Raw genomic sequence first — 8,512 nt, 5'->3', positions numbered from 1 at the left:
GATGAAAGTGGTAAATGAACTGAAAGAATACATGGAAACTGCACTTCATATTTGCCATCTCATCCTTAAGTGTGATGCAGAGCCCATTTAGTGTGCTCTTCTTTGAATGGTACCCTGACAATGTTAGAGAGGGTATGGAAGAGAGTTTGATATTGGACAGAGGAAGTAAATGTAAAGTTAAAAGCATCCTGTAGACCACAGAGCTCCAAGACTGCCCGAATAAAGAGAGGACTGAAGATTCAGTCAAAAACGAACCAGAGACAATAGCCAGAAAAAAAGAGGTTGCAACAAAAGGAAAACATGCCCGATAGCAAGAGGTGCTATATCAGGGTGCAAATGAAGCAGGTAAAAATGATACACAGAAGTTAAATGACATCCTGTGTGTTCATCAGCAACCCAATCCTAACCTAATGCTATGGGATGAGTGTCTGTGAAACAGGATGGGATGGGGTGGGTGGTCCTGCTGACTGAACACTGGCCCACTAATTGAAGAAAACAGAAAAATTGGAAGCCACTGCTACCTATAGTTTTCTGTATAACATAAGGCCTGCCACTCCATCTCTTGGGTGCAGCAGGAACATGTGTGTGCGCCCTCCCGTACACTATAGCTCTACAAGACCACGATACCAATGTAAAGCCATTCTCAGCTCAGATGTTATGACACATCAGTTAGCCTGCTGTAAACCCACACTCTTTTCTCTGCCACGTACTCTGTGCTTATCCTGATAAGATCTTCAGGACAGGTATCATCTTTCACTAGGTTTGGACAAGGCCAAGCACAAAGACAGCCAACCTCATTTGTGCTCCTGCAATAATGAAGATGCCAGGCAAAGACAAGTGCTGTGTGACATTGTAGGTGGTCTATCCTCTGCTGGAGGAGGTCTGTCTATCTGGCTGCGTAGTTAGACATTCCTCTGCAACATGCAAACCGTTTTTGATAAATGAAACGCCTGAGCGATATAAGCATTATACAACATTCAAGCTTGCCAGTTATACCTGTTAATGCACCCTGTTCATCCTGCCTTGCAAATGGCATGGCTTCAAATGCTGTACATGATGTTCTGGAAAGCCATAAACATCAATCCTGCTATGGGGGTACCTGGAAAAAATATTAATGTGTTATTGATAGAATCTGTGCTGGTGAAATATAAAAAACTAACTGTGTTTTGGGTCAAAGGCCATTAGAATAAGCCATGGGTTTGTACGAGCTCTCTAGTCCTTTGTCGGTAAAGGCCCAGAACCTTTTAAGAAATACTTGGAACACTGAGGCAATTGCCATGAAGAGATTATATTCTGTAGGTTGTTGAATATATATATTTTATAAACGATGATGATTTTTCCTGATTGTGTCTCATGTCCATTACCTCAGTTGGACGGCTAACCTCACACCCTTCCCCATCCTGGCTGATTCAAATATACCTTCTCCAGAATATGCTTTGTGGTCAACCCAGCTGCTTTTGCAAGAGTAAATGTCATTTGGTGACAGAACTTTCCATCGTGACATAAGGCGCACAGATTTCCCGCTGTAAGAGGAGTGGCTAATGGAAAACACTTGACTCATGGTCTGGCATCTCCATTATTGTCTAACCTACACTGAAAAACTTCCAACAATTGGCTGAGGTTTGCTGGAATTGGCTGATCATTCCTAGACAGGGATGATCTTGTCTAGAGAGCAGGGGGTTAGGCCAAATGACCTCCTGAGGTTTCTTCCAGCTGTGTTTTCCTGCAATTCACCTTCTTGTACAAAAGCCAGAAGTGACCCATGATGCAAAGCAAACAGGAAATAATCCCTATAAAAGCAAAGGCCATGCAGCAGAAAAGCGCTTGGCTAGCAGCGTACCCCTCATGTTTGCACATTGACAAACAGGCTCCTGGTCCGTGACAACAGCTCTGCAGTTCAGATATGCATGCCTGGTGTGATCTCAGTTTTGCCTAGGATGTGCTCCAGCCTCCTTTTCCTTTCTGAAGCCTGCACACGCATACAAGTTTCTAAATGAGCTTCACCTGCTTTTGCGCCCACAAGAACTCATCTCTGAGCATCACTTGTGACATCTGCCTACTTGACCTGCAGGTACATTTAGGCACACAGGCATTTAAAGACCATCACTGATGCCAACCATCCAGGGCAGTTTTAAAAAAAATGATCACGGAGAAATTAGGAACAACGTGATGAATCTCAAAGAGAAAGGGCACTAACAGTCCCTGGGGTTACCTATCCTACCTATACACCCTTCCATAGAAGCACGGGAATCAAAAGGCACGTTACCTATGCAGGGCTATACATTAAAAGAGAATCTAGTATAAACAACTGTTTGAAAGGATAAAAAAGCAATAGACTGACAAGAGAAACAGGCCCATTTTCAAGGTATGGATGGCAGCTCTTCTACGTGTTCTCCGTGCTGCCCACACTCAAGGGCAAAAACAATTATACTCAGCGCTCTCTCACTGGGGGAGTACGAACATGAAACTTGCTCACTAAACCCTGCTTCTGAGGATCAGCCAAGTCCCTTGTTTTGATCATGCTGTACCAAGACAAACATGAAATTCAGTCAAAGCCTGTTCTGTTAAATGATCGGCATGCAAATGCAAAAAGGATTTAGCTTCTTTGCTCATCTAATTTCAAACCAGGATTTCTTCTATCCACTAAACACGTCAACATTGCAATGCCTTCCAACTCTACTGTTTGTTGTAGCTTCTTGTTGCATCCTGTCTCAAACTCAGCCCTGCAAACGCTTAAGCGCATACATCATACTGTGAAGTTCAACAGGCCTACTCCCATGCTTGAAGATAATTCTGTATGCGTTTGCCAGTTGGGGACCTTAGGTCATAATGTCTTGGGAATAGCTATCATTACCCTGGATCTTTGCACAGCTTTTATCACAATTGGGGTTTCTGGGCATTCCCCCGTTATGAATAGATCATGAAACCAGCAGTTTGTCATAGTATCTGCTTGGAAAAAAATCAGCCAAGTAGTATTTTAAAAAGTGAACGCTAACCTTATTACCACACAGGCATTAATGAATATCATCGATTGGAGACAAATGATAGAGCAGAAATTTGCAGACAAGGTCAGAAGCATTCATTCCTTTGCATACTGCATCCCTAGCCAAGTCAATGGCCCTCACTGGAAAGAGCCATTAATTCAGTGATACCAGAACCTAACACTGCTGAAATAGCGTCAGATGCCTGCTTAGACAACAGAGAGCTATGTTAATTGTCCTCAAAAGGAAAAGATTTTTCCTGTTTTAGTTGTTGCTTTTATTATTTTGCTAACACATTTAGGAGCTTCAAGTTTTGAGCTGTACTGGCTGCTGTAAGAAGTACACGAGTCATAGAATGGAAGCCACATTTCCCTGCCTCTTTTGTTATGGGCTCATTGCTAGACAGCAGCCAAGCGAAGGGAGTGGCACATATCAGCAAGTTGCTCTGTTGGGCTTTGAGCTTTCACACAAAATAGACAACTATAGTGGTTCATTTACCTGGCACTGGATTGGCTACATTGGAGGAGACCAGCCAACCCCTTATTGTGGTGCTATTCCTTTAAGGTATTGTAAATTATCCCTTTAATGCACGTCGCCCGATGCAATCATGGTTGTCTAACAGTTGTTCAGTGGCCTAAATTGAGCAAGTCTCCCATAGCATCCACACTGCATGATTATCACAGCCAGCAGCTTTGCTGGTCATCTGTGCAGGGAGATCACAGGTACATGTTGGGTAAGCATATAGACTGAAGAGCGTGTGCATGTGTGCGTGCAGGATATGCTTAAACAGCTTTGGTCCCAGCATATTTCCCAACAGCACCAAAGTTCCCACAGAGAATGCTATCCCTTCTGCTGAGAACAAGTGTCATTCTCACACTGGAAGGGAAGCAGATGGAGCATTTGTTTTTTTTGGAAGGATGCAATATTGAATGCCTGGAGAAAGGGGCCAGCTTGAAACAGCAATCTTGCTAAACTATGGGAAGGGTTTTGACTCTTGCTCAGCCTAAGGGAGAGAGATTCTCAACACAGACATGCTCTCAGGAACTGGCTACCTTTTCTCTGCATCTCCATTCCTGTAAGCCTACCCGGTGAAGCAAGCTTCTTTTGAGTTTGTACAGCAACTAGCACAAAGTCCTGATTTTGTTGAGCCCTCTAGGTACTCAACACAATAAGCAGTGCTCTTAATGCTGCTATCTCCTAATGGAAATTATGCTTTCATACTGACAGACTACAAACTTCCCTGACCTCAGAGAGTTCCTATTACTTTTATTTTTTAATTTGGCAACAAATTGGCGTTATGAAAACTGCCTTCGCTGACCTTTTGGTTGCTATATAGATTGTATAGACTCGTGGTCATGATTTGGGTTGGTCCAGATTCAGACCCACGACTGCTGGCATTTTGCATCACAGACATTAGGGCTGGAAAAGATCTCGCCAGATCATTGGGTCCAGCCCCCTGCCCAAGGGCCAGGAAGTCAACTGGGGTCAGATCACCCCAGCAAGATCTCAGCAAAGAAAATAGTGATTTAGACAAAAATCCCTTAGCTTCAACCAAAACTATGATATTTTTGAAAATTTTCTTTGGCATATTCTATTTCACACCTCTTTGTACAACACTGAGGAACGTTTTTTAAAAATATAAGTTGATGCAGGGAGGCTTGGCTTAGAAAACTAGATACTAAAACTCAAAACTAGGATGAACGCTCATGTGCCAATTCCCTATTTTGACTTTGGGCAAGTTCTCAAAGTGCCCTATATCGGACATCCAAGAAATGTGAGGTGATCCTGTTTCACTATTATGTGGGTCTTGCACCCCAACTACTGGGATAGGTTTGTTGTAGAGTCTTTACCTGATGCAATTTCAAATATCCGACCGCTGGTGACAGCTATCTGAACACAGCTACAAACAAGTAAAGAGAACAGCTTTGGAGACTGCCTCTTCCCCCTAAGAGAGTTCACACTGGCATAGGGCTAGGGTTGGACAAGAAAGGTCCAGCTGTGCGGATGGGTTTCACCCTCCTAAGGACAGGTCACTTTCTCCACCCTCTGGGTGGGTCTCAAAGTGGAGCTACATTTTAAAAACCAGAGTTCAGGGAAACCTCAGTGTCTTAAGGAAGAAAAAACATAACAGACAGCGATGGTGCCTGGAGCGCAGGATTACGCCCACAGAGTGTACCGAGAGCTCAGAGTGTACCGTTCCAGAACTGTTTACTTTTGTGCTTTCGTGGCTTCCCTTCTACAATTCTCACCCATAAATCACCATCCATTAAAAAAAAGTTTTAATTAATAAAACACACCCATTGCCTAAGCCTCAGGCCATTGACATTGAAACGATTAAACTATAGCATGACCTGTGCCAACTGGCAGCAAAAAGATCTTTTTCTGCAGCAACTCGCTGGTGCCATCGTTAAATGTATGCAAGGGTAAAAACCTCAACTGAGCATCTGAAGGCAAAGGGTGCACTTGCTTTATCCATTTCAGGCAAAAAAAAACCCCACCACATGCACAAAGGAGAGATAAAGGAGATTTCAGTGTCCAGAAAAGTGTCTTGACCACTGAGAAAGCTCTGCCCCCAAATATTCAACTCTAGGGACTCAGCACAGACATGGTGACAACCTAAATATGGAGGCCTATATCTGGCAGCGGCTATGGCAAATTAGCCACTGAATGACGAGTCTTACATGCTCTGAACAGAAGTATCTTTTAGAGCCCTTTAGAGCTCCACCTTTAGAGCCCACTGAAGCTTTTAAACAATCTTTTAAATGTAGCCCCAACTGAAGAGCAAAACACTAATCCAATTTAGGCATCAGAAGGCAGCCAAAAGAGCCATCTAACAGCTCGCCTGTATGAACCAGGAACAAGTGGGAGTTTATCTTACAAGTAAAGCAGACTTCTTTTCCCTACCCCACACCATCAGACCCCAACAAGATCTCTCTTCCCAATCTGTGGGTCTAAGCTAGAAGGCAGGGCGACTTCAAGAATATGGGGTAACTGACTGGCGAGCAAGGAAGGTCCTTTCCTGGACATTATCTGCATACCGCTCACGTCACCCACAGTATTTACCGTGACTTTAGAATGGTCGTGACCCCTAAATCCCAATCCAGACGTTCACTTCTGTACCAGATCTCAATACAGCCTCAGGGCTACAAGCCCAATCCTAACACATTCATTTCAACTCCCTTCCAACTACCCTGGAAGTTTCAACCAAATGCAGCAGGCACGCAGTAATCTAACACAGAGAATACTATTGTTTGTCTACTTAAAACAAGAAGCTTGCATCTCTTGTTTAAAAAAAACTAGAAGATCACAGCTACCAAGGGTAAGCGTGCCAGTTGCTTGTTGATAATACATTTGCATTTCAGACTTGACTTTCCCCTTTGAGGAGAATTATCAGAAGACTACAATGCTTTTTTGTGCATTCCAAACATCCAAGGCTCAAACTTATGCATACAGGCCCAAAACATGCAGAAAATTAGTAGGAACAGCTTTGCAGATTAATGTTCTTAACTGGAAGTTTTCAGAACCCAAATCAAAGTTGCCTCGACATTTTATATGAAAATTTGCATATTATAGTTTAGAGCAATGGTTTGGCATAATTACCAGGGTGGATTAAAAAAAAAAAAACAAAAACAAATTATTTTTTAAATAATAAAAAAACAAAACAGATTTAAAAAAATTTTTTTTTAAGTTAATCTTTTATTTTTTTGTTAAGATTTAAAAAACAAAACAAACCCCTATATATAGTTTTAATTTAAGATATGTTAATGCTCAGATATAGTCATAGATTATAAATTCTAACTTTATACTATTTAAGACAATATACCCATGTAACCCTTTTAGAAAAGTTTTATAAATAGGTCACAACAGGCCACAGCCAACAGGCTATATTAGGGGCCCAATCTTATGGGGTTCACAGTGGCTTCTCTATAGATTAGTAAAAGATTAAAGAAAACCACTCTACCCAATGAGACTTAGTGTTCAGTCTAGAAGATCCCATTAAGCATCTTTGTGATGTTTCGTTTCAGTTCTCAAACTGGATTCATCTCCAGAGATGACATCCTTGTTAACAGCAGTATATGGAGATGAGCGATAACAGACCCGATTACCGTCCCATTAGCCCTCTTGTCTCCCTGCAAGTTTGTGCACACAGAGTCCAGCCCGTCCCTGTGTCTAAAGTGCAAAATTTCAAGAAGTTCAATGAATAAAGGATATCAAAACAACAAGAGCGCACTTTCGGTAGAAAACAATGACTGAATTGAGGCTTCCTGACCAGTGATTTGAATCATTATTTAAATCGTGATTTTAAATGATTTTATTTAAATCAAACCCACTCTGATGATTGCCCAGAGAACTGGAACAGGCAGCATGTGTGAAAAAGGCACATTCAAGTTCCTATCTTCACCTGCCAACTCCCTTCCCCTCACTCCTCCATCACTCCTCTACCTTCAACAGATGACCTCCAACACAGAGCATGGCCTCTCTGACCTCATCTGCAAGGGTTTTGTCATGTCCAAATTGTATCCCCCTCAGAGAGCAGCCACTGCTGTGCAGATTTGTTTTACAGTTTACAGAGAAAAACAAAAGGTACTATTTTTTTTCCACTTTCCTCCATCCCCTCCAATTCTCTGTCCTGCAGACTGCAAGCTGCTTGGGGCAATAATATTGCTTCTCCAAGGCTTCTAATGTACCTTCCCAAATCGTGAATGCCACCAAGCTATTCAGGTTAATCTCTGTTAAGATTCTAATATCCTATTGGAAAAATCACTATTACTGGTATTTCCTTACCAATACAGCATCTAAAAAAAGTTGAAAATTACAAAGAAAAGCCTGCCACCTAGCAAATCATTCTGCTAGTGCAGTAAGACAAAAAGTGAAGTTCCCCAACTTTGTTTATTGACAATCTTGGACAACGGCCAACTCCTGGGGGCCATTTACCTAAACTTAAATTTGCTTTAAATAAAATGAGAATGACCAACAATCCTCGCTTCTACCCAGATGCTAAGTAAGTCTCAATATCGAACCGTCCATTGTATTTCAACTACAAAACACTATTACTAGTATAGTAACGTTTGCTTACGCTGGCTAGTCTTGGGGAGATTGGCCAGACGATGCAAGTTAATCGATGACAATTAGTGAACATTTTCCCCTGCAGATTTCACATTCACCTAGTTTAGCAATTCAATCAGGTTAGCTAGATGGAATATCCTCACCTCTTAATCACTACTCATTTCAGACTGAGCAAGTATTCCTCGTGTCTCTGGGGTGATAGGTAGTAAAAGGAAAGGTCACATGAAAAGTGAAGAAGTGCAGACAACCAAGAACAAGGAAATCTGAAAAACTATTACAAAGTTTGCAAAGCTACTGGACCTTGGATTCCACAATGGCCAGTTTCCCCAGTGCAAAAGATTCCAACTGCGATGGGTCTTAAGCATTTAGGCTGGTATCCATGGAGACCCTGTCACAAGCCTGCACCATCATGGCCCTGTCACTTCTGGGGTCTCAATGGACACCAGCAAGAGGCACAGGCAGGA

This window comes from Alligator sinensis, unplaced genomic scaffold (genome assembly GCF_000455745.1).
Source record: "Alligator sinensis unplaced genomic scaffold, ASM45574v1 scaffold438_1, whole genome shotgun sequence".
Lineage (NCBI taxonomy): Eukaryota > Metazoa > Chordata > Crocodylia > Alligatoridae > Alligator > Alligator sinensis.
Note: the sequence above shows the minus strand (reverse complement) of the source record.